The 27,468-nt window shown below is 47.2% G+C and overlaps 1 protein-coding gene across 3 annotated transcripts in view; it reads left to right on the top strand.

The window, feature by feature from the left end:
• Positions 1 to 891: 891 nt before the first annotated feature.
• The window catches only part of ADGRB1 (adhesion G protein-coupled receptor B1), a 394,399-nt gene continuing 367,822 nt past the window's right edge, over positions 892 to 27,468 (top strand). Inside the window, exon 1 of one of the 3 annotated variants that reach the window (XM_053395177.1) lies at positions 892 to 2,270. The gene's annotated coding sequence lies outside the window, so the exon portion shown is untranslated. The remainder of the gene's footprint in view (positions 2,271 to 27,468) is intronic. The other 2 variants (XM_053395176.1, XM_053395178.1) reach the window with 2 other exon arrangements.

Below are 27,468 nucleotides of genomic sequence, written 5' to 3'. Positions count from 1 at the left end.
GGAGTAAATGGGTTCTAAATTCATCCCTCCCTCCCCCCCCCCACGCCACACACACACACCAGTTCATGGCGCTATTAAACTAAAATAGATGTTAGCCCTAATCCAAGACTGCAGTCCTACACACGTTTAGGAATAAATTCCGTTGGATAAAGCGGGAGTTACGTCTGCGTAAACGCGCGTGGAACCAGGCTGCAAGGGCAACAGCGACCCACAAGCCTGTAGGAGCTCTCTGCAGTAACCCACTCGCGCCTCCGGCTGAACCGAGCTGTGGATCTCTCTGGCCGGATTCGCCGAGCCTTCTCCACCATCCCTTTCACCAAATCGCGAGGGGATGCGGTTGGAGACGTACCCAGGAGGGAGAGACAGAGAAATGGTCTGGATCCTGCAATAACCATCAACGGGTTGGGGGGGGTGGGAAGCCTCGGGGAGAGGGGTTTACCTCGGCCCAGATAGGAGCTGCCTAGATTGCCTTGTGTGCGCGCGCATGCGTTGGGGGGGGGCTCCACCCTCCATCCACGAGCGTCTCTCCATCCCCTCCGCCTGTTCTGTGACTCAGTGTCAGGCAGCGCTGACATTCCCTGCTCTTCCCCGGAGGGAGGCAGAGAAAACGAGGAGTGTGTGTGTGTGTTTCGAAAGAAAAGGAGGAGAGAGAGAGAGAGAGAGAGAGAGAGAGAGAGAGAGAGAGAGAGACGGGGAAACCGCAGCCAAGGCTTCCCTAGCGTCCTGGTCAACCTCTCCAAAAGCACGGCCGGCGCAATCCATCACCTCTCCAGCTCCGTGCCCACGTTCATTGCGCAGCGCGCGCTCTCCTCCTCCTCCTTCTCTCTCTCCTTCGCGGAGGAGGAGGGAAGAGGGCCTCCGCTCTCCCCACTTTAAACCCTCTCCTCCCCCGTGTAAAATCTCCCCTCTCGGATCCTTTCCCAGCGTTACCGGGCAGGCGAGAGAGTGTCGAGACCCGGGCGCCCCCACAAACCTGCCTCCATCCATTCAAAGCCCTCTCCGGCACTGCGCCGCTCCCTCGATCCGCCCCCAATCCAGCTCTGCTCCCCTTTCCAAACCGCCACCTTCCACCCCCCCCCTCATCTCTTGCCTCCGGCTGCAGAGAACTCCCTCTCCATCGCCGCCGCGCGCGCGCTTCCCTCCCCGCCAGTCATCTTCCCGGGAATTATTATTAGTATTACCTGGCCAGGCTAAGCGCACCGTGATTACCAGAGGCTCGGGTTGATTTATGTGTCATAAACAGCCCGAGCGCTCCTCAGTCTCTCCTTGCCTCTTCCCAGCCTCTCTCCACGGGAGAAAGTTATCCCAGCGTGGGAGACCCATTGATCTAGCCAACTTTCTCCGTTTGCTTGCTGGATCCCTCTCATCTGGGCACATGGAATGATGTGGCGCTTATTCTAGGCTTTCCTCGCGGAGCTGCCTGTTTTATTTTTATTTTTTACAAAGCTAGATGTGTGTTATAGTGTACAGTATAGCGAGGAAGAGCGAGCCCTTTTTATCAGCCCCCTCTCTCTCCACCCCTGCCTCCCTCCCTCCCTCCCTCTCCCCCTCCCTCCTTTTCCCTCTCTCCCTCTCACTCTGTCTAATGTGCGAGCTGGAAAGCTTATAAAAGCCTGATGTAATCCTTAATGCAGCCTCTGGCTACATAGACCGAGTCTAGTTACAACCGAAAGAACCAGGAGAAGGAGACCAGGATCCAAGAGCAGGAAGCGCAAGAGATCCTGGGAGGAATTAAAAAGAGGGTTTCAGAGGCACCGGATGGATTTTGGCCTCCCCGGGAAAGAAGACTTTGGGGGGAGGAAAGCAGCACCCCAAAAGCTCTCAGCTGTTCCAAGAAGACTGCCTTCTCTCCTGGTGGATCTAATCCCGCCTTGGGTTCCTTTCTTCCGTCTCCAAAGTGGGCTTTGAGATTCTCCCATCGCTCAGGATTCCTGCGCCCTTTATCACCGCCGTCGCCGGTCATTATTAGCGATCATATTTCATTTCCAGTTATTTTCTTTTTTGTACCCCAATACCAAAGGGGGTGTGAGAGAGTGAGTGTGTGTCTGTGTGCACTTTAAATTTGGAGCAAAGTTTGGTGTGTGTGTGTGTGTGTGTTTAAGAGTGGGTTGGAAGGGGGGGAAGCAAAACGACACCCCCCCTCTCCCCGAAATCCTTTTTTGACTCATTAGCCAATGGCCATTTTCTTACTTCTGGATATGTGGATGCTTCCCATTTGGAATTTGATCCGGCTGGGGGAAACGGTATAATTTCGTGGATGGTCTAGAAAGGTAAGTTTTCGGTTTATGTATAATATATATATATGTATGTGTGAGTTGGTTTGTGTGTATTTGGAGAGGGGTTGATTTATTCTTCCTGAGTGCATGCAACTTTTTTGGGGGGGTCTTCTTCTAGTATCTGGAGCCGAGCCTAAATATTGCCTTTTTGAGTCAAACCACTCAGTTCCTACACCGTAGCCTCTCAAATACTAGACCCTTCTGATCCGAACTTTAGCCTTTTTGCTGTTAAGGGCTTGGAAGGTAACTAGTACTGTACTACAGTTTTTGTTTCTGTTATTTTTTGGGGGGGAAAGAATAAGGAAAAAAAATCTGGACATATTTGCCTGAGGTTGGAGGTTGTAGGAACGAGAGGGAGGGAGAGAGCCAGGGAACGTGAAATGGATCAGTTTTGGGGGTTGAAAGAGGTTCGGTTGCCACCGCAAAGCCCAGCTTGCCTGGAACTGCATAGATGGGGAGATCTGGAGCTAAACCGAACGGGAGAAGGACCGGCAGTGAGAGGTTATCGGACCTCGCCAAAATACATACATACACACACACCACACCACACCACACCACACCACAACAACACCTTGTCTAGTCTGAGAAGCTGGAAAACCTACAAGTCTGTAATGTAGAGGGGTGTCTTGTCGGGAAGGTCTCCGTTAACGTCGCCTTTAGGAGGCTGCAATCTCGCAGGCACTTTGAACAAAGTCCCTTTCGAGAAGCTAAGCGGGGGCTTACTCGCGAGTAGACGTGAACGGGGGTCGCCCTGCGGGAGTCGACTTCTCCCTCGCAACCGCTTGGAAAGCTGGGGGCGGGGGGTCGCTGTTTTGAAGCCGTCCCAACCACCCCCCCCCCCGCCGCCTATTTGAATCATTGTGGGCATTTACTGGGAGAGATTTAGGGCGGGGGTGGGCAGATCTCCCAAATGCATCGCATCCATAAAGTTCCTCCCCACCCCCTCTTTTTCCCCCCAGTCCCCCCCCCTATACTTCTGAGAGACCACATTTTAAGGGGAGGGGGGGACGACGACGACAAGCCAGGACAAGCCACCAGAGAGATACCTCCTCCCAATCTTGGCGGGCTCCACGATTCTTACTCGCGAGTCGTCCTATTGACCGCCAAGAGGCACAGCCTGGAAGCCGTAATTTATGGACTCCTTGGAGGGTAGGGGAGCAGCCATTCTGCGTAAAAACACGAGGTGCGCGAAAGAGATGCCTCCACGGGGAGCAAAGGGTGGCACGCTTTTTGGGGAGGACGGACACCCCTTTCCCCCCAGGAAGAAACAAGCCCCCTTCTATGCAGGGGTGGGGGGAGCGAAGGAGCAAGGAGGATCGGGGTGGTGGTAAGGAAAAGAAGGAGGAGGGGGTTCCCCTTGTATTCATTCCTGTGTCTGCTGCACTGCCAGGCGCTTTCTCCTTTTTTGTCAGGGGGTGGGAGACAGTCTTCCTCGGTCCCATTCCTGCAACGTCCAGTTCTTCCCCAAACACCTGATCAGGATCGAGAGGCGCACAGTCTCTATAGGCAGCGCCGAGGTTTCTTGAACTTAATCCCAAACAAGGTGTTGGCGGTGGGGTTTATTCATTTGCTGGAGTGAAAATAAGCGGGGAGGGGATGACGACCCCCACCCGGTGCCTTATTCCACTGTTGTTATTGGCCCGATCAAGCCAAAATCCAGTCTGATGGATTGGTGTGCCCCGAGAGGCCACATTTGAATATCACAGCAAGGTCAAAGTATTATTATTATTATTATTATTATTATTATTATTAAAAACAAACGGAGCCCAACGATCCTTCAGGACTCGGACTGGAAAATATCCACGCACCTCCCTGCGTCGCGATCAGGCAGCTCCATGGATACGGCTAAGTCTTGCTTAAAGGAGAGACACTTTAGACGGAGGCTGCAGCTTCCCCGCCTCCATCCGGTACATTTTCGGGGTCTTTCCTTACCAATCGAGAAGCAAGGTTGACGGCAGAGGGAGCGGGTGACGGGGGGGGGGCGAGAGAGAATCAAAACCCCTTTCCATGAATCCGAAAGCAAGATTCCCTAAAAAAAAAACACCTGTTGATATGTTGCGTTTCAGCCTGGAAGGAAGGGTGGGGGTGGCAGAGAAAGGAACGGGATCTTAAAAAAAACAAAACACCTTTCAAAACACAGGGTTCTAGTCCGCATGACTATAATGGTGAGGAAGTGAGGGTGTGTGGAGTTGAGGAAACAGGAGCAGTGGTGCTGCTCGTTGCGTTAGGCGAAGGCGGGGAGGGAAAGAGCCGCCTGCCGCGATCCATAAATCGCGTAAGCCGGAGGAGCGCTGGGAGCCGCGGCGGACTGGGTTGACGGGCTCCTACCGGGGTGTCAACGGGACGTGAATCCTCCGCTTGCTTCGGCTTAAGGGTTTTGACAGCCGGCTAATAAAGCCCATTCCCCGAAATGATTAAGGACGTGGGATCTTGCCCCTTCCATGACCCGCACCCCGAGCAGTTTTCAGTGAGGGAACGCACGGGGGAACCATCTGGTCTCGGAGAGCCTCGGGTGGAGGTTTGTAGGATGGGGGGGTGTTGAATCTGTGCAGCCAAAGCTGAGTGCCCGCGTCCCCGTCCCCCCAGCCGTTTAGATCTGCAGCAAAGGATGAGGGCGATACAAAAGGTCCTTAGCTTGGTTAGCCTCCGCACCTTTTCCTGTTTTCTACGGAAACAGTACCGGGAAAACCGAGGCGTCCTTCCCTGCCTTGTGCCAAGCAGACACCAGGGCAGCTTACTCCGGAATTGCCCTGGATCTATCCCTAAGCTGGGGGTGTTGGGTTGACCCACGGATGTCCCTTGCGCCAACGGTATGGGCGCGCGTGGATGTGCTTTTTGGAGAGTCTCTGTTCGCTCTCCTCGTATATGTGGCTGTTGTGTTTCTGACTGCCTCTCCACCCCATCGCTCGGCATTTTCCTGCATCTGTATGTATCTCGGAGTCACGATGAGCTTTTTGAAACTTCTTCCCTCGTGGAAGCCACATCTCTCTCCCCAGGAATGCCAACTTGCCCCCCGACCGTGCCCCACGATCGTGGGTGCCATGCAGTGTGCATAGCCCTGGCACTGAATTTTGTGGGTGCCCGGCCACTCACAAAGGGTCACGGGGAATTTCGTGGGTGCTCAGGCACCCAGGGCCCCAGGGAGTTGGCACCCAGGGAGTCGGCACTCTCTCCTTACATTGGAAATCGGCATCTGGGTAGAGTGGGCTGGGAGAGAAAGAATGAGATCACATTATAAGGTGAAGGATTTGTATCTACTTTCAAAAGTCTGCCCATACTTTTTCGAAATGCAGCCTCCTTCGAGAGAAGCCTCTGTTGGAAAAAGGGTACTTTGGGAAAGTGTGGGGTGAGGCAGTGGGGTGCAATGGTTAGAGTAATGGGCTGGGACCTGTGAGACCGGAGTTCGAATCCCCACTGGGCCATGAAGTTCACTGGGTGTGACCTTGGGCCAGTCACTGCTCTCCAGCTTTGCATGGTTGTTGAAAGGATTAAATTAGTGGGAGAATTATGTACACCACATTGAGCTTCTTGGATAAAAAGGTGGGGCATACATGAAATTGATAAATGATACATTTTTTTGTTTGTTTTCGATGTGCCTGGTCAGGTATTTGACCAAACCAAATTGAGGCAAGTGGAAATAAATGCAGCATTGGTGCTCATCTACGGATAAGCAGAAATTGGAATAATATTTACATCTGTGTGTAAGAAAGCAATGTTTCATAGGAACCCAACCAGCCTGGGCCAAGTGAATTCAGGTGTAACAGTTTCCTTCATGTAACAATATTAAACAGTGGGGAGAGAAATGTATGACATCAAAGTGTGTATAGTCCACATGCATTTTTGCACTAAAGCAGCTCTTCGTTCAAAAGGTTGGATCCCTTCCCAGGTCAATGGATTTTCTCCTGCGAATTCCATGCATGTTGAATTTGAGGCTAGGTATTAGGTGGACTGGTTGTTCTGTAGCTGAAGAACATCGGATTCTGGAAAGGGTCCAGGTCCGGAATGAGAAAGCAAGTCTTCCTTGACCCGTGACCCTAAGGATCAAGGCTTAGGAAAATGAATTGGAATTGTTCCTGACTTTCCGCCACTACTGCTACATTCAGGGCCCAGCAGTCTGGCTTGCCACTCAGACTGAAAGCTTGGACCAATAACAGGATCCACGGCGTGCTTTTAAGCCCGGCAAACGGCTCCAGAGGGAATTGATAGGATTAATTCAGATGGATCTGAATTAACTGGTTGATGGATGAAGTGATATGTGGCACGAAACATGGGAGGTGAAACAGGTGGGGCGGAAAACCCCAACCATATACAAGACGCGCCTCTCTTTATGCTCAAGTATCATAAGTGGAATATAAACAGACCCTTGTTTATGGCAGTCCTCCTGAGAGCTTGAGGCATAAAATATGGACTTCCCTGAATGATGCTTCCTCTAGTCGCTCAATAACAGAGTAAGATTCTTTCCTTCCAGTAGCACCTTAAAGACCAACTAAGTTAGTTCTTGGTATGAGCTTTCGTGTGCATGCACACTAAGAAGTGTGCATGCACACGAAAGCTCATACCAAGAACTAACTTAGTTGGTCATTAAGGTGCTACTGGAAGGAAAAAAAAAATTTGTTTTGACTATGGCAGACCAACACGGCTACCTATCTGTAAGAGTAAGATTCTGACACTGTCAAAGCTGGGCTGATTCTGAGAGCTCCAGACTATTTTGTCTCACTAATTTGGGAGGAGCAGTTTTGTCAGACAGCGTTTTCCATTTGTGCAAGAAGAAGAAGAAGAAGAAAAAGCATCCCTGGGTTCTATAAAGCTGCTCTCAAGAATTTTGCTCATGCACTTATGGGGATAGACAGAATGTAAGACCCATCTATCTCTTGTCTCATCCATAGATGCCTTCTCTCTACTCACTGATTCCCACATCTATCCGCTTCAGAATCGATCCATAACAATCTCTCTCTTACAGCTTTGCATGTTTATACTCAGAAGTACATCCCACTTAACCTAATGCGACTTAAAGCTTCCTGTGGTAATGATGTTTAGGGCTGTAAGTCTTCACCTTGCCTTTTCCATCTATGTCTGCCATGCACAGGATTTCTCCATCTCCCCAAGCAGACCTCAATCTCTCTCTTTCTCTCCCTGAAAACACCTTTGCCTTAAAGTTTCTTTTTGCCATTTGCCCAGCCGCCTTTTGCAAAATAGCATAAAATGAATGGTTAGACCCCCCCTTTTTTCTCAGTATATCTGCTCTGCCTTTGAAAATGAAATGATTCTGAAAGAAAGCTAACAGGGATGCACACAGAGAGATAAGCACACTGCACTTTTTAGTAGAAAATGCTGATGCACACTTGCAGGATTAGTGGATTTTATATTCTATTCTGATTTTGCTAAATTTGTGTGTGTGTGTGTGTGTGTGTGTGTGAGAGAGAGAGAGAGAGAGAGAGAGAGAGAGAGAGAGAGTTGCGGTTACTGGTAGAGATGGCTAGCTCGCCAGAACTGAAGTCAATTGGTTTTGGATTTCGCCAAGTGACAGAGAGATGGCGCTCTTTCCCCAAATATAGATTATCATGGTCTTATTTTGGATACTTTTAAAGTTGACTATGCTACTAGTGATTTGGTGCCGTTTTGTACAGTTAAAAAATTGATTGTAAAACAAAAGGGAGAGCTGAACATTTCGGATGGGGAAAAGGAAGACAGAAACCGAGGAGGAGGGGGCGACCTCCCTTGAAATCAACCACACCATAATATTTCCATCTCTGCAAACCTGAGAAGCTGCAATGTTGAAATTTAAGTGACGTCTTCTTGCTTCTGCACTTTCATTGAAGTCGTATCTCCAAGCTGGGAAACAGAGGTCTTTGTATTCAGCTTTACATAGATAAGCCAAGATCCTAGGATCTGAATTAACTTCAGGAATGAAAGAGGGAGACACACAGAGAACTTAATATTTTAGGGAGGGAAGTGATAGGTCTGACTCTGCCTGGAAAGGCTTTGTGATCTAGAAGTTAGGAACCTCAGAGGCAGCCTTACACTGAGTCAAACCATTGGTTCAACCGAGCTTAGTATGGCCTCCTTGGATCCCAGGATTTCAGACACAGGAGCCTTTTGCAGCCCTGCCTTTTCCACTGGGAAATGAACCTGGGATTTTCTACATGCAAAGCAAGTGATCTGCTATTGAGCTACAGCCCTTCCCTCCAGCCCCTTGTGTGTGAGGACTTTCTGCAGTTACCCACCAACCTGCACTCTGTGCATGCTCAGGAGCACTTCCATCATTTCTTAGGGAATGTGTTGCAAACACTGGGAAAAAAACTACCACGCCATGACTGAGACCCAGTAGCAATTAATCTGTGCTTCTCCTTAGCTGGCTCTGACCTTACAAAGCAACTTACTTTGCTATGCAGATATTTCTGTATTAGCCCACCATCTCAAGCTTTTCCCTCCCATGTTGCTATTTAATAAGCCATTTCTCTTTTCCTCTGGCGTTGCCTGATGCTGAGCGAGCATCAGTTTGTTAAAGATTAAAGACTCTGACTCTTCCTGCCCCTGTCTCAATGTGTTGTACCGAAGTAGTTCAGATTAGTGGTTCATTTGCTTTTTGACTTGGCTTTAAGAAAAACCTCTCCAGTTTGGTTTTTTTTGGGTGGTGGTGGTGGTCGTGGCGGCACAATTTATGTCATTTCCCCCTTCTTGCGATTGCCCACACAGTGCATTTTTCTAGCACTCTCTTCTCCTGACTTATTCTTCGATCATAAGAGAGAGGGAAGCGCTGCTAATATTTGCCGTTGAGAAACATTGCCAAACAGTTGACTGGTATTTCAGAAAAAGGGCATCTAAAATTATCAAGGGGATGGAAGAACTTCTTTATGAGGAAAGGCTACCGCGTTTGGGACTTTTCAGTTTAGAAGAAATGTAAGAGGTGACATGATAAAGGTAAAGGTAAAGGGACCCCTGACCATTAGGTCCAGTTGTGGCCGACTCTGGGGTTGCGGCGCTCATCTCGCTTTATTGGCTGAGGTAGTCGGCGTACAGCTTCCGGGTCATGCAGCCAGCATGACTAAGCCGCTTCTGGCAAACCAGAGCAGCACATGGAAATGCCGTTTACCTTCCCGCCGGAGTGGTACCTATTGATCTACTTGTACTTTGACGTGCTTTCGAACTGCTAGGTTGGCAGGAGCAGGGACCGAGCAACGGGAGCTCACTCCCTCACAGGGATTCGAACCGTGACCTTCTGATCGGCAAGTCCTAGGCTCTGTGGTTTAACCCACAGCGCCACCCGCGTCCCTTAAGGCAGTTGTCAGCGCTGCCCAAGGTCCCAGCTCACACAAGACCAACGCCTCTGACAGCAGTATTTAATTTCTTTAAAATAGAATCTTTTTTTAAAAAAAACACAGTTTAAGTAGCTTTTAGAAAAGCTAATATTTCCTAGTCCACATGCCCAGGTTATTGTTGTACCGATTCCTGAGATAATGTTCACCCTATGTACTACTGGAAACTACTTTTCAATTGTGATGTTTTATATAGCACCATTGATATCTGCAAATTGTCTTGCAACATAGAAGAAGGCAGATCCATTCCTGTCGCAAGGAGATTAGCATCAAACATTTGACAGAGGAAATGGAGGAAGTCAAAGGTCAGGACAAAGAGGGAGAGTTTGCATTCATTTCAGTTTGTGTACTCAGTGCTACTTAAAATGGAATATAGGGGCTAAGGGATTATGCCCAGGGCTTCAAGGAAAATGTGGGTTTTTCTAGAAGCATCGAAATGGTAACATGGAGGCAGGCTTTATTACTGGTAGTTCCCGTGTCATGAAATGCCCTCCCTGCTGAAAAATGAGAGGTGCTATCAGTACTGGCATTCTGCTGGCTCCTGATAGCACACCTGTTTAGGCAGACATTTCCCTGAATGCAAGCTTCCTGATCTAATTGCTTTAATAGCTCTTTTAATTGTTTTGATTTTAATGCACATTTTAATTATGGATGTTTTCAATGTTTTGATGGAATTTTCTAACTGCTTATTTTAATTATATGTGGATACTTCATAGTCGTTTTTATATTTGGAAGCTGTTAGGGCACATGAGGGGTATATAAGATAATTTTGTAGCAACAAGAACGATGGCCTTTTGATGCATCTAGCCCAAACCCTGTTCAATTTAAGAAACCCAGAGCTGGAACATCGCCTTCGGATGGCTGTTAGCCTCTGCTTGCAGATTTCCCAGGAGGAAAATCCCACCAACCATCCAGGTAATTGGCCCACCATCTTACCATCGAGAGCAACATTCCTCAACCTGGTGTCCACCAGAGGTTTTGGAATACAGCTCCTACCAGCTCCAGCTAAGCAGGAGAAGGCTGATCGAGAGGTTTCTCCTGACATTCAGCCAAAATCTACCTTCCTACAATGTAAGCCTGCCTGACCCAAGTCCTCCTGCCCTCTATGGCAGCTGAGAACAAGTCTGTGACCTTATCTGAAGAGTTATCTCCAAGGAGGCTCTTGAAGGAACTGAGGTCCCACCTGCACTACACTTATTAAGCAGTATCGTACCACTTAGACAGGCATGTCTTCCCCCAAAGAATCCTTAGCCCAGGCATAGGGAAATTCGGCCCTCCAGATGTTTTGGGACTACAGCTCCCATAATCCCTGACCACTGGCCCTGTTAGCTAGGGATGATGGGAGTTGTAGTCCCAAAACATCTGGAGGGCCGAGTTTGCCTATGCCTGCCTTAGTCCCTTCACCAAGTTGCAGTTTTCAAGCCACCTTTCTTGGAACTGTAGCTCTGTGAAGGGAACAGGGGTCTCCTAACAATCTTCAGCCCTCTTAAATGTCATTTTCCAGGATTCTTTTGGAGAAAGCCTTGGCTATTGAAAGTGGTATGATACTGCTTTAAATGTATAGTGCGGCTGGGCCCTAAGACAAGTCTAATCCTTTAAAAAAGGAACAAACGTGTTTGTAGGGTATGGATCTATAAGCTTTTATGACGATCCTTTGAATGGAATCTGAATGTTCCAGGACAGTGTATCGCTGAATAACAGCTGCTGGTGAGAAACAAGTTGCCAAGGTCCATGCTTTGCTCACGAACTTCCCAGGAGCATCTAACTGGCCCCTACTGGGAACTGGTTATCGGAATTGATAGACAACTTTTGGTCTGGTCCACCAAGTCTCTTTTTATGGGTCAGAATAAGCAGAAAATGAATTGATTATGCTGCACAGAAATAACAGCCACATTAGTAATGCCAACTATTTATTTATCTTTAACTGGCCTAACTTATTTTTTCCATAAAAATGCATGAAGTGTGGTTCAATCTAAAAAAATTTTTAATGCCCATTTCAAAAACTGCAACTTACCCATTATAATTCAAAGGCCATTTCTCGGAAATGCATTCAGCGTTTGTGTCTAATCATGTGATAATCCTAAGTCTGTTTAATCAGAACTAAGAGGACTGGATCCTTGACAAGCTGGCTGTGGGAAGTTTAACTGCTCAATCCTTTACGTGTCTACTCAGGAGTAAGACTCATTGAACTCAATGGGTCTTACTCCAGGTAACTGGGGATAGTATTGTAGCCTAAAGGTGTATCAGGCAAAATTACTAGTTATTATGAGGCATTCATCCATCAAAAATGGCTGCTACATATAACCAAACTGTCCCTATTTTCTGGGGACATACCAATTTCTTTTTAGAAAGTTTCCCCTCCCTCATGAGTGTCAGTGGGGTGTAGTGGTTAGAGGGTTGGACTAGGACCTGGGAGGCCAGGGTTATAATCCAGATGTTCTTGACCAGCAGCTCCCATCATCTCTGACCATTGACCAAGCTGGCTGGGGCTGATGGGAGTTAGAGGCAAACCATAGTATAAGAGGGCTTTACATGTATAGTGGTGATGTGACCTCAGTTAGGCCCCCCCAGCAATAGCAATGCTAAACTAGCAATGGTCTAGCACAGTCTTTCTCAACCTGGTGTCCTCCTGATGTTTAGGAATACAAATCAGCTGGGCTTTCTCCAGTCCCAACATCAGAACGGTCATTTTAGCCAGAGCTGATGGCAACTATATAGTGGTACCTCAGGTTAAGAACGCGGGTGGCGCTGTGGGTAAAAGCCTCAGCGCCTAGGGCTTGCAGATCGAAAGGTCGGCGGTTCGAATCCCCGCGGCGGGGTGCGCTCCCACTGCTCGGTCCCAGCGCCTGCCAACCTAGCAGTTCGAAAGCACCCCCGGGTGCAAGTAGATAAATAGGGACCGCTTACCAGCGGGAAGGTAAACGGCGTTCCGTGTGCTGCGCTGGCTCACCAGATGCAGCTTTGTCACGCTGGCCACGTGACCCGGAAGTGTCTGCGGACAGCGCTGGCCCCCGGCCTCTTGAGTGAGATGGGCGCACAACCCCAGAGTCTGTCAAGACTGGCCCGTACGGGCAGGGGTACCTTTACCTTTACCTTTTACAGGTTAAGAACTTAATTCGTTCTGGAGGTTTACCTGAAACTGTTCTTAACCTGAGGTACCACTTTAGCTAATGCGGCCTCCTTCTGCCACCATGCCACTGGAGCACGATTTCTGTTCTCATCCTGAAGCAAAGTTCTTAACCTGAGGTACTATTTCTGGGTTAGCGGAGTCTGTAACCTGAAGCATCTGTAACTTGAAGCGTCTGTAACCCAAGGTACCACTGTAGTCCAAAACATCTGGAGGTTGAGCAAGGCTGTTGCACCAGTGCTTTGGCTTGATTTGAGCACACTCACCTGACTGTGGATCCATTCTAATGGCAAATTAATTACCCTGCAGAAAACCCACTGTAGTAGATGGATGAGGCAGGCTGTTGATTTGGTGGAACAAAGTAGTGTTTACCAAGCAGGGGGAAATGTTCTCCTCCCAGCCCCTTTTGTTTCCCAGGATGTGGAAGGAATATAAAGAGCTGTTTTTCACCCACTTTGTTTTCTCTCCCCTCTCGCTGGAGGAGGGCTTGAGGCACAAGCAAGGCAGTGATGCAAGCAAGTCAAAAGATGGTATATTCCCTTCCCAGCCTAAAACAGCTCTGACTTTTTGACCTAGATGTCTAAACCCTCCTTATACACAAAAATGTTGGGGTCAAACCAATGCCGATAAAAGGCATGACAACTCCGGTCAGATGGATCAGATTCAAAAGAGGAGAGGACTTCTGCCCCTTTAGTTATTGTGTAGGGCAGGGGATTCCATCAAGTATGGCTGATCATGCAAGCTGAATCCCATTTCCAACACTTTATTACATGTACAGGAGCCGCTCTCCTCTTTTGCCACTGGCCACTTGCAGCTATTTTTATATTTAGATCAGGCTTCCTCAACCTCGGCCCTCCAGGTGTTTTTGGCCTACAACTCCCATGATTCCTAGCTAGGAGGACCAGTGGTCAAGAATGATGGGAATTGTAGTCTCAAAAAACATCTGGAGGACTGAGGTTGAGGAAGCCTGGTTTAGATCATGCCTCTGAATTTGTTTAAGGAATGTTGTGAAGCCCAGTGCTTACTTTTCAGTGGGTTTCTCACTCCTTGAGCAGGATGCATGGGGCTGCAGAGAAAACTAAAGAAAGTTGCCACCTTTTCACTGAGACTCAGAATCATAGAACTGTAGAGTTGAAAGGGACCCAAGAGTTATCTAGTCCAACCCCTTCCCTGCTCCCAGCCTCTGTCTTCCCCATCTATAAAATGGGTGTAATACTACTTATCTCAATTTTACATTTGTCTGGTTATTTCACCTAGGAAAAGGGGTAGTCATGGGGCCTCGGCATGCAAGTGACTGAATCCTACACAAAAATAGTGACAGTCTGGAAGTGCCCAGAGATGAATAATGCAGAAGAAAAGGTGCTACTAGGAGATGAAGCAGTTGCAGGGTGGGTCGATTTGTAGAGCACTATAGACTTTCTCCTCCAGAAAGTCTAGACTGGCTTCCTCTGCTCCATTCTTGAGTCACTGAATGTTTTGATATGGGAGTGTTTGTGCCTGTGTGAATCAATTCAGTAGAGACTTTCTTGATGCTCTCCTAACCCCTTCTCTGCACAGATTCATTTATCATCCCACTCAGATCTCTGCATTTGCTGTATCTTGCTGGAACATCTCCTCCATCTCTCATAGGGAGCCACCTTATATTGAGTCAGACCATTGGTCCATCTAGCTCAGTGTTGTCTACACAGATGGTGAGGATCTCCTACCAGGAGATGCTAGGGATTGAACCTGGGGCCTTCTGCATGCAATGAAGCTGCAATGCAGACATTTGAGTGATGAGATGACCCTTCCCATTATTTCCTTGCCAAGAAATCTTCCCTCTCCTCAAGGACCAGTTCTCCAGGAGACACCTTCTTTCATAACCTTGCCTTCATGTAACTCACATCTCTGGTGTCCATAAGCTCTCTTGATTCTTATCACCACACTTCTCATCACCATTTTATTTGTATCCCACCTTTCCATACCTAAAATCATGCTCAAGGTGGCTTGCAACATGACAAGATTTGAGGAAAGACCTTAAGTGGTATCCAGAGGGAAAGTTCACATAGGAATAGGCTCTGTAAAGGAGAGCTCCATTGAGATCTTCATGGTTCTTGCAGAAATCTGCGACTGTCTTGGGGAAGGTGGGAGTTCTTTCCCATGGGTACCACTTCAAGGAACTCCATGCACTCCACTGCAATCTCTAATGTTCCATGGGACATTTTGGTTCTGCAGTCCCATTGTATCTAGCACAGCCTATGCATTTCCTGGGATGCCAGGACAGGATCTGGCCTTCCCGGTTTTATTTATTTTTTAAAAAAATCTCTTCCACCCTCAAACACTGATCCCAAGGTGGCTCACAACAATGCAAGTGCACTTTTAACAAAAACAACATGTACAAAATACCTCAAAATTAAGCATGAACCAGCCAATCTCCGTGAACATTACGAAAAGTCACTGGCTTTCATCCCAGAACCCCTAACTATGCTGGAATTTGCTTCAGCGCGAGCCTTTGCAAGATTAACTAGTGTTCTTCACAGCTCTCTAGGAGATCTGCTAAACTTTCCCCCCACCCTCTGGCTTTAAGACTGGGCTTTGTTTCGCTTGAAAAATAGCTTACCAATTAAGTAGAAAACTCTGACATTGTAGCAATAGGAGCTGGCGACAACCTAACGTTTTTATATACAGAGGCATGTGGGCATGCGACACAGTCCTGATCCCTGATTGGACAAGGCCCCATGATTGGCTGCTGATGCTGTGAACAAGGGCATTTCAGTTGGCTGGGTCTACGGTGGGGGTCTTGTTGGGTTAACATGTTCATCTACATGCTAAGTCTCCCGGGCTTGTGGAGTGATGGACTTGAGACACCTGCTGGCAGACAGGTGTGTTTGTGGATATCTATCCTGCAACGTTGCCTGGCAGGGCTTTACCCCAGCACAGTTTTCACCAACCTGGAGACCTCCAGAAGTTTTGGACTACAACTCCCATCAACCCCAGCCAGCATGTCTGGGGCTGTTGGGTCTTGTAGCGTAAACCATTTGGAGGAGCACCCAGTTGGTGAAAACTTCCCTCGAGTCTTTGTAACATTGCTGTTGTTTAGTCGTTTAGGTTTGCCCAACTCTTCGGGACCCCCTGGACCAGAGCACGCCAAGCCCTCCTGTCTTCCCCTGCCTCCCGCAGTTTGGTCAAACTCATGCTGGTAGCTTCGAGAACACTGTCCAACCATCTCATCCTCTGTCGTCCCCTTCTCCTTGTGCCCTCCATCTTTCCCAACATCAGGGTCTTTTCCAGGGAGTCTTCTCTTCTTATGAGGTGGCCAAAGTCTTGGAGCCTCAGCTTCAGGATCTGTCCTTCCAGTGAGCACTCAGGGCTGATTTCCTTAAGAATGGATAGGTTTGATCTTCTTACATACGCCACTCTTACGACACAAATTTGTAGAGAAATGTCTCTCCCCCCAGACAAAACGGGGGGAGTGAAATTTCCAGCACACATGCTAACAATAAATTAAGTTTCTCTCTGTGCTCACTTCAGCTTCATTTCCGAGGCTTGAAAATTGCTTTACAGCCAGTCCAAAAGTGAGGATTTTGTATTATTTTGATTATACTGAGATAATCTTTCCTGATTCTTAAAGGAACCCACTTTAAGGGAGGGGGGGAAATGACAGTAGTTTAACTCAGAGGGCTGCCTGATTGGGCACTTCATCTCACAAAGACACACATCAGCGCTTCCTTTATGAAAATTTAAATTGGCTACCTCAGTGGGGAAAATGAAAGATCCTTTTCTTCTTCTCCAAGTGTATGTTTTCCCTTTTCCCTTTCCCTCCCTCTGTGCTGTTATCGGAATTATACCAGAGGGAGGCTATTTTACCCTCCCTGCTGGTGCCTTTTGAAATCTCCCCCTCCCCTCACTTCCTCCGGCTTTGATCAGAAAATGACCGGATGACTGCAAATATGTCTTACTCCATGGAGGCAGCACAGGGAGTAGAGAAAAGGCAGCACTTGGTGGGATGTCTTCGCCAGGAGAGACATGGAAAGCAAAGGCACCCTCAGAGCCTGGCTTGCAAATTTACAAGCCTTCCCAGAAATAACTTGCACCCACAGTTAGCATTAGGGGTAGCACACAGAGTCAACGCTACTGCGGCTCAGACATGGGGCTGTAGGAACCCATTCCCAAATGCCACTAGCTGGCATTTGGGCATGAAAAGGGGCAGTGTTGCTGGCTATCTGTTTGCGGAGAAAACTCTGCCAGTGCAGATCAGATTGCCATAAAGAACTGGATGGTGATTTCAGTGAAAAGCAACGGCTTAGTATAAAAGAAATTGTGGGAGGGACGTTCTACTCATAATTCTATGATGCTCACTGCGGCACATTAGAAACTATGGATACCACAGAAATGATGCGATGTTCCTGGAATCCCTCCTCCCCTCCTTTTTTCATTATTCTACATAACTGATCACATTACAAAGATTATGGGCAATATATATAGAGAGGAATGGAAGTGAATTTATCTGGAAGGAAAACAAGGGTTGTGGGGATGGAACGGTGCCTTATTTGCTATTAATATGGTCACTGATGGTTATTTGTCCCCACCACCACCCCCTGAGATATTAGCAGCTCCTTGCGCCTAGCACTGAAGTCCTCTTTACACCAGCATTGGAGCAGAAGATCTACTGAGGAGGGCTTTTCACAGGTCTACCTCAAACTTGCAATGGAATTCAGGAATCAATATGTGTGTGAGAGCTTTTATTTCCCAGCCTTAACTTTCATCCTATCAGATCAGGCCCACAGCAAACATTTTAAGCACACTTAGGTTCCATGGTTGCCCCTAGCGAATCCTGGGTATTGTGCTTTACCCCTCACAGAGCTAGAGTTCTCAGCACCCTCAACTAAAGGCTGATTACTTGATACTTTGGGAGAAGCCATGTGCTTTAAATGTATGGTGTGGATGTGACTTGGAGCAAACCTTAGCCAAGCAAGCATTGCTGTACCTTGGAGCAAGAAGCCATAGTTTAAATACCATCTCACTGACCAATAAATTTCTCCTACAACTTCTGGCAGAAGATGCTCAGGCTTGTGATTTTAGACATGCACCAGGGTGAGGGCGCTCCAGTCCTGAGGAGCAGCCTTCATGTGTACAATGCCCTTGTCTGCAGATTTGAAATAGTATTGCAATTTGGCAACATCTTAGAACTGTGGTCAGACAGGAGCATCAATGCCCCAAGAAGATAAGGACTGGAAACCCAAAATGTGTGTCCAACAACCCTCTCTGTCTCTCCCAATGCTTGTTTCGACTTTACACTGGACTGCAATTGCATACAGCGATTGAATAAGGGTTATGCAAATGTGCACATTGTTGATTTTACCTCCAAGATTAGGATGTTTAAAGCACTTGGGATTCTTTCTGACCTAGCCTGCTGCAGAGGTAGGCAGTTTGGTGCCCTCCAGATGTTCAGAACTGTAAGTGACATCATTCCAGACCACTGACTATGATGGCTAGGGAAGGGCAAATATGGCAATTTTTGTTTCTCTCCATCTCTCACCCCACCCCCAAATAAATTCAGTTGTCCACATTTCCACATCAGTTTGGAAATTTTCCATAAAAATACGTCAGCATTTTAGTGCAAATTTCTCTCAACTTATGCAATTTTGCCTGATGCAATGCATTTTTTTTTAAAAAAAGCACATTACTTTTCACCGACCTGTGCATTTATATGCACACTTTACTTAGTGTGCATGCATTTCTGTATACATAGCTTGGTTGGAGAACAGCAATGCAAAACTCAGAGAAGTGCAAATGTCAAAAGGTATCTATGCTTTGGTTCATTGTATTGTTTCAAGAAGAATGTAGATGTGCCTTTACATGAAAACTGAATCAGATTTCTCCCCTATCCTTAATGCTGACCAATAGAGAGAGGGTGTGTTCTGGGGAGAGTCCTGAGGGACAGATGGAATCACCAGGAGGGACACAGAGCCAGTGTGGTGCAGTGGTTAAGAGTGGTAGACTCGTAATCTGGTGAACCGGGTTCGCGTCTTTGCTCCTCCACATACTGCTGCTGGGTGACCTTGGGCCAGTCACACTTCTCTGAAGTCTCTCAGCCCCACTCACCTTACAGAGTGTTTGTTGTGGGGGAGGAAGGGAAAGGAGATTGTTAGCTGCTTTGAGACTCCTTCAGGTAGTGATAAAGCGGGATATCAAATCCAAACTCCTCCTCCTCCTCTTCTTCTTCTTCCTGGGGTTCCTCATCCCTGCTCCAGAGCACCCACCAAATCAAAAAATGTAATAGAAGTTGCTGCTGGCCAGATGAGTAGATGTTAATGAGTGCGCTGGTTCACTGTGGTTTCCTTACCATAATGTTTTGGTGCACTGCTAGCTTCAGCTGCTGCAGCGGCCACAGTGAGATGAACTCGCCTGCACATTGGCAGCCAAGCTCTGAGGCATGTCTCTGCTGCCTGGCAGAACATTCAGTGCATCCATCAAAATGCCTGCAGCTTCCACTTCGAAGCAGGTGGACTGGTCACAAATATCCAGTGGAGACAGTGAAAGATGTCGAAGCTGGAAATGAAGCGGGCTATGATGCAAAGCATCTCGGTTTCCCTCCGAGGTTGTTCAGAGCAGCCGTGCTGGTTGTGACCAAGGGTGTACCCGGTCCAGAAAAGATGCAGCCCCAGTAGCATGTTTCAAAAAGTGACCAGCTGAATTCAGTAAATGCTTCTGAATACCAGTTGGTAGAAAACAGAGGAGGACAGAGAGCTCTTTTTTTAAAAAAAATATTTTCATTTTCAAAAACAGGAACAGAGAGCATATTTAACCCTCCCTGCTAAGCTATGTATTTGGTTATACTGGTTCTTAAAATATTCAGGTAACATTATCCATTCCTACTTATATTCCTTATCTTCATTTTCTTTTATCCTGTTCGTCAGACCAGCCAGTTCAGCACATTCAAACATTTTACACTGCCATTCTTCCTTTCTGGGTACTACCCTTGTTCTCCGCTTTTGTGCCAATATGGTTCTAGCTGTGGGGGTGGCATATAGTAATAAACTCTTTTGGTTTTTTTGGGGACCTCCATTGTTACCATCACCAAGAGGAATATCTCAAGCATTTTGGGGAAAGTTTAAGTATCTTTTAAAATTCATTATATATAATAATAATAATTTATTATTTGTACCCTGCCCATCTGGCTGGGTTTCCCCAGCCACTCTGGGCAGCTTCCAACAGAGATTAAAAATACATTAAAATGTCACACATTAAAAATTTCCCTGAACAGGGCTGCCTTCAGATGTCTTCTAAATGTCAGGTAGTTGTTTTTCTCTTTGACATCTGGTGGGAGGGTGTTCCACAGGGCGGGCGCCACTACCAAGAAGGCCCCCTGCCTGGTTTCCTGTAACCTCACTTCTCACAGTGAGGGAACCACCAGAAGGCCCTTGGAGCTGGACCTCAGCGTCCGGGCAGAACTACGCCTCAGAACCTGCTATGTTCATGGAGACATGGGCCCCCTCTGACTCTGGTGATGGGTCCTGCTGCTCTGGTTCCTGTGCACTGACCCCCATCCCCCCGCCATCTTCCATTGCTCTGTGGAAATTTTCTACACCAACCTCTCCTTCTCCATCCCCATTCCTAGCTTGCCCCAGTGTGTCCCAGTCATGGCTACACCCCTCACTGGGATTTTCTTCTTACTCCCTGTTGTCTTGCCAGTTTGTGACATCAGGTCACCTAGCCAACTTTAAGCTGAAGGAGTAAATCCACTAGGACAGAATCCCTGGTAGATTGACCATCCAGCCACTGCTTAATAAGCTCTAATAGAGGAGAGTCCACCACTTCTCAAGATATCAGATACACATCCTTTTCACTCTCTGCTACCTGAACTTTTCAACAAGAAGCCAGGGATTCAGTTGAGGAGCTTCTGAGTGCAAAGGACCCTCGTACCTACGGGACTGCCTCTCCTGGTATGTCCCACAGAGGACCTTACGGTCTGCAAATGAAAACATTTTGGAGGTCCTGGGCCACAGGGAGGTCAGGCTGGCCTCAACCAGAGCCAGGGCTTTTTCAGCTGTGGCCCTGATCTGGTGGAACGCTCTGTCCCAAGAGACTAGGGCCCTGCGGGACTTGACATCTTTCTGCAGGGCCTGCAAGACAGAGCTGTTCCACCAGGCCTTTGGCCAAGGCACAGTCTGACCCTCTCCTTTGGTAATCCTCATAGAACTCTAGCCCAATGGTTGCCATTAATTTGACTCTGAATTGATTTTAGAATGAATTTCAATTAATTGATTGTGATTTTATGTAAACTGTGTTACTTTTACTGTTGTTAGCCACTCTGAGCCCGGCTTCGGATGGGGAGGGCAGGATATAAATAAAATTTTATTATTATTTATTATTATTCTTAAAGCATGAACTGTATAACTTTAACCCTTATAACAGCCTTGCGTAAAGTAGGCTAGCATTGTTATCCCCATATTGCAGAAGTGAGGTTGAGGCTGAGATGGAGTGACTCTCCTATGGCCATTAAGTGAGGTCATGGCAGAGGCATGATTCCTGATTTGCTAGCTCACTCTCTTAGCTGCCCCGGCTCTTAGTTATTATGATTGATTTCCATCTGGATTGTTAAGAAATGATTTATTCTTTATGAAATCATGCTCCTTAAAAAAAGAAGGAAAAAAAATGTTTTTAGCAAACCAGATTGCATGTGTACTATGTTTGAAAAGGAATTTCTAAATAGAGCACAACAGGGGAAATAATTTAAGCATAATAAAGCATATGAAATGCAACATTGTTAAGAGTGTTATCTTGATTGATGGCTTGTTTAAGCCATAGCCGTAAGAAGTGAAATGATGAGTGAATATTGATGGGCATTTTTCTAAGTGGTAACTTAACCAGGGCAAGCATTTAACAACTTCGAGAGCTGGTTGTGTCTGGATTGCCCTGCCAAGCGATGAGGAGAAGCTTACTGCACTTCTGCTCTTGAAAAGGAATTGTTGTTGGCATCTACCAGTCTCAAGAGACAATGGAGTGCACCTCTGGGGGTGAGGTCAAACTGTTGGAGAATCACAGCGCCTGCTGTGGCTGCAGAGACCAGAAACTCATAGCTGCTGCTTCCCATGTTGTTTTTCCTTTGTTAGCAGCACTGAAGTGACCTCTCTGGGATGCAAGCCCAGAAAGTGTGTATGGAGGTCTTGGGCTGCCCAGATGACAAGACCTCCCTCTTGGGCTCACTGATGTGGTCCAAAGGGAAGCAGAACACTACATTTGGCACCAGCTTGGCTGCAGGAATTGCCGGATGGAGGCATACAAGGATGCCATCCAGGGTCCCCCCCCCCAGCTGGAGTGTACTGGAGTGAAGTTCTGGCACTTCTCAGGTGGGCACAATTGGAGGCTGGTACTTCCCCTGCCTTTATGTACTTTTGAGAGGCCCAAAACAAAAACTTCAACTCAAACCAGAAGCTAGCCAGAGTGTCTGAATCTACACTTTTTTTTAAGAGTATGACTCCACCTAGCTCCTAGCTAGGGACACGGGGGGTGCTGTGGGTTAAAAACCACAGAGCCTAGGACTTGCTGATCAGAAGGTCAGCGGTTTGAATCCCCGCGACGGAGTGAGCTCCCGTTACTTGGTCCCTGCTCCTGCCAACCTAGCAGTTCGAAAGCATGTCAAAGTGCAAGTAGATAAATAGGTACTGTTCCGGTGGGAAGGTAAACGGCATTTCCGTGCACTGCTCTGGTTCACCAGAAGCGGCTTAGTCATGCTGGCCACATGACCCAGAAGCTGTACACCGGCTCCCTCGGCCAATAAAGCAAGATGAGCGCCGCAACCCCAGAGTTGTCCGCGACTGGACCTAATGGTCAGTGGTCTCTTTTTACCTTTACCTAGCTCCTAGCTGCTCCTAGCCATGATTGGTGAAGCTATGGGGCAGTGCCAATGCATATTTCCTTTTCTTCAATCCTTCTCCCATGTAGCAGTGGTGGGCTTTAAACTTTCCAATCAGGCCTCTACTCTTGCATGTGTGCAAATTTTCATGTGTGTCCTTCTGGGCTGCCCTAGCCATCTGCCTGAATCTAGGAGAGTGAGGGAGGTGGGTGCATTTATTTGACCTGACTCAGCAACAAAAATGATAAATCACCTGAGGCCAGTGCAGTTAAATCTTTCTTCAAGGAAACAATCCACGGGCCTAGTGATCTCAGCAGCAGTTTCCATGAGGTCTTGTTCCAATGAAGTAGCCTGTCTCCACTCTGCTTCTTGGCCACCCTCCATTCCAGCCTCTGCTTCAGTCTCAGAGTCAGTCTGAACTGCTCTCTGCCACAGCCTCCTCCTGTTCACTAAATCCTGTCACCTCTCCTGCTGCTAACACCTCCTCCTCCTGGTTTGCTCCTTCTCCCTTTGACCACTCATCTTCATCCCACCACCAATGCCCTGGCTCTATGCCTTCTTCCCCTGGGGGTTCCCTAGGGGGTTCCTCAGCTGGTGCCTCCCACTGCTCCTCTGCACCCAGCCAGTCCATGACACAAACCCTTTAAATACTCATAAATCACATAAATCACACAATGAAAAAATGCCCCACGTTCCCCCAATGAAGTCACACTTCTTTAGTTTAAAGGGACGGAGCAAGGTTAATTTACAGAAACTCATTATCTTTATAGCCTGTCCCCCTGATCCGGCTAATTCTATTCACCAACACATTTTCACTGGCAGATCTAATGCTCTGGATACACAAAAGCCTAATTCTCTTAGAGTGGAGCACGTTGGGGAATACATCAACCAATTCCAGCAGTCAAGCCCAACCCCACAGAGAAGCCCCGCAGGAATACCTACACACCACAAGGTTTTGCATACATCATTGTTTGCTCACCATGAAATTTGCACCCAGAGTAATGCCTTTCTCTCTACTGGGTAACTGGAAAAGGAAGCACTATGTTCCAATGCAATTCCAGCTTCAATGCAAATGGACCTGATCCTTGCCTCTTGAGTCAATCCCTGAATTGCAATGGAGTTATCCACTGGTTTTTACACTTTCTGAATATTCTGATGCATTTTGATGTTGCTATTGATCTGAGAATTGCTTTCAGAAATGCATATTTTGAGAGAACTTGCTTTAACAAATGTACATTTAAAATAGCATTTTAATGCATATTTGTGGGTGTGCAGATTTGATCAAATGGGATGGAACAGATACATGAGAAAATGGGTGCAGACCAGAAATAGACTGATATGTTGAAGCCTACTTGGCAATTTTTCTAACTCATAAGAATGCAGATGTTTCCTCCAGTTGATTGGCAAGTTCAGAACCTGCTCCCCAGTCATCAATCTCTGGATGATTTGAATAGAGCCAACTCCCTTAGGAGGTTAATGTTCCACCAGTGATTTTAAAGAAAGATCACTATTGGAGAATTGTTAGGAGAGAACTTCATAATTCTATAAGCAACTCAACTCGATGAATGGAGTTCCCTCCCTTGGAGCAAATTCAGGGAAAGCTGGATTGTCATCTATATGGTTTGCAATACTGAACATCTTACGCTTGAAGATTTAACTAGGTGATTCCTTGAATCCATCCTATCGATGTCCAGATTCCCCCAAGCAGACCTGATTCGACACAGGGCTCATCCACAGCTGTACTTCCTAGATCATCCTGCCAAGTGATATTGAGCATGTTAGCTTCCCCCAGATTTCTAATCAAGGTGCAGATGTGTCCAAATTATCCTCATGATGCAGCAGAAAGAGGACTTGGTTTCCTACTTGCAACATTCACGCCAGTTTTTGATAAATGATCCTTCTATATTCATCCCTTTCTACTGGGCTGAGGGCCAAACTAGACATGACTTGGCCGGCCAGTCGCAATTATATTTTTCTCATGTCTAAAATGGTGCTTGAGCATTGCAGAGAGCTCTAATTCTTATATCTTACTGGCTTTAGAGTAAGGGGACTTAACCATCCCAGTAGTGATGTATGGAAGTGAGAGCTGGACCATAAAGAAGGCTGATCGCTGAAGAATTGATGCTTTTGAATTCTGGTGCTGGAGGAGACTCTTGAGAGTCCCATGGACTGCAAGAAGATCAAACCTATCCATTCTGAAGGAAATCAGCCCTGAGTGCTCACTAGAAGGACAGATCCTGAAGCTGAGGTTCTAAGACTTTGGCCACCTCATGAGAAGAGAAGACTCCCTCATGAATGCAAAATAGAAAAGGACCTCTGCTGTGGCTCTATGGCTCCCCACTGACAAACACCCTTATTAGTACACTGTATAAACTTCTACCCTGTGTATTCTACAGCTCTCCATGAGTTTTTCTTTGCTGCTTTTGCCACCATTAAACTCTGCACATAAAATTTGTAGTTGGTAATTATGGGTTTGCTGTTTATGGACCTTCCAAGGTGAGAAGAGGAAACCGTGGCTTGTCAAAGCTGTGATACAAATCAGAGGCCCAGTACAATAAAGCAAGTTTTATAAACAGAGCCACACACTCCTTCTTTGAGAGTGCCCACTGCTCCATCAGAGTTTGAGAAGTGTGCTGTCATGTTTGTACAAGTCAGAGAGAGAGAGAGAGAGAGAGAGAGAGAGAGAGAGAGAGATGGGGTATAGTTGCTACCAAGTAAAATCCCCTCCCATATTGAAGTGATTCTACCCATTAGGAAGACCTTCTTTAAGGGGGCATCTCCCGTGGGCTAGGACTCCCTGAGAAGCTGGCTGTGGCCTTGGATGGGAACCTTAGATGGTGGCTGAAGCTTAGATCTATCATGTGTTGCTGCCCCTCCCTCTGATTTTATGACAAGTTGATCTCTGAGTTAACATTGGGTAATGGGCTGGGATTATTGTTATTGCTTTATTGTATGAGAGATGTGGTGTAGTGGTTTGAGTGATGGGTCCAAATCAGCACTCAGCATGAAGCTCATGGGTGAACTTGGGCCAGTCCCTGCCTCTCAGCCTAGCCTACCTCACAGGGTTGCTGTGAGGTTTAACAAGGATGGGGACAACCATGTGAACACCTTAGAGGAAAAAAGAGATGGGCATATGAATGCAGTAAGGAAATAACTCTAAATATATAAGTGCTAGGAAACCAAGCCTGACAGCAGTTTCTGCAGAAGACAGAGGTTCAATTGAGGATACACAGATAAGCTTCTGCTCCCCCACTCGCCCACCTCCAATTGCCTTCATCACATCCAAAGATGGGAGAGAGGTGGAGAGAGAGAGAGAGAGGCAGAGACACAGAAAGAATAGTGTCTCAGCTATGGCTCCATTTCCAACTAAGCCAAAGGCCTGCTCTTTTTCTGACGGTTCCTCCTTCCAGACAAGAAATGGTGAGGGATGCCATTGCTCGACTGACTGGCATGCAAAACACCCGGCACACTGCCAGCGCAAAAGACTCAACCCAAAGAGGTTAAGGAGAAGAACACAAGAGCTCGCTTGTTCCTGGTTTCTTTCAGGGGTGTTTGAAATTCAGCAGTGACTGGTGCTGGAGAACAGCTCCTAACAGCGGCACTTTCTCAGTCGGTCCCCATGAATAGGGGAAGGGGAATGAAAAATTTGAAGCAAGCTCATGAGAGAGAGAGAGAGAGAGAGAGAGAGAGAGAGAGAGAGAGAGAGAGAGAGAGACCTGATTCCCCTTGCAGGCAGGGCTGTTGAGGAGGGCAATTTGCATGCATTCTAAGGAAAGCTGTTGTAAGGCCTTCCAGCCCTGATGTTGGAGAAAGGCTCCAGGTCTCAAGTGAGACCATTGCATGAGGTCTTAGTGGCACCATGTGAGGGGTTTATGCAGCTCTGCCAAGAATAAGAAAGGGGCAAGGAGAGTGGCTCAACTTACCCTAATGTCATGTTCCATTCAACAAAGTACAATGGTGGTGTAAGCTGCGTTCCATTGCTGACAGAGAGGGAGAGTGTGGAGAGACAGGTGGGGGCAATTAGGCAGGAATTAGGCAGGGGGGAGGAGCAGCCAATTTGCAGTAGAAGCCTGAGTGCCGAGAACAAGGAGAAGGGAGGGGGGAGTTCAAGGGAGAAGATGCAGACTGACAGCTGTAGCTCAGACTCGGAGGGAAAGCTACCGGGAATTGCCCATCCCCAGGTGCGCAAAGATTAATGAAAGGTGTGAACAGGAAAGAAAGCGTAAGTGGGGCTTTAAAAGTGGGAGAAGGAAGGGGCATACCTCAGACTCGACAACAGCAGACTTGGAAGCCGACGCTGAGTGACTGAGCTCCAGAGTGATTTGTGTGTTTTGAGCAATAAAACCTGAGTTAATTGCTGCCAGCGTTGTCTTGCTTCTGTGGGAGAGACCCAATCATAACAGGTGGGTTCTGGATCCAACAAGTGAGTCCATATGCATTTCATTACAGTGGTACCTTGGGTTAAGAACTTAATTCGTTCTGGAGGTCTATTTTTAACCTGAAAGTGTTTTTAACCTGAAGTACCACTTTAGCTAATGGGGCCTCCTGCTGCTGCTGATGCCATTGCCCGATTTCTGTTCTCATCCTGAAGCAAAGTTCTTCACCTGAGGTGCTGTTTCTGGGTTAGCGGAGTCTGTAACCTGAAGTGTCTGTAACCTGAGGTACCACTGTATTTCCAGACCCACCTGGAGATTAAATCCAGGACCTTATGCTCTGCCACTGAACTACAGCCCTTTCTCCATATTATGGAGGAACATATTTTGTTTTACTATAAGGGCTGACAGTTCATACTTCATTGCTGCCTCCTCCTCCTCTTATATGTATACCTCAGCTTTGAAGTACCCAATGCAATGTACCACCAAGTGAGGACAAAATTCTTTCCTCACACAAACATTTCATACCAAGCACTGA

This window comes from Podarcis raffonei, chromosome 7, assembly GCF_027172205.1.
Source record: "Podarcis raffonei isolate rPodRaf1 chromosome 7, rPodRaf1.pri, whole genome shotgun sequence".
NCBI classification, from domain to species: Eukaryota; Metazoa; Chordata; class Lepidosauria; order Squamata; family Lacertidae; genus Podarcis; species Podarcis raffonei.
This window is presented reverse-complemented; position numbering and strand designations above follow the sequence as displayed.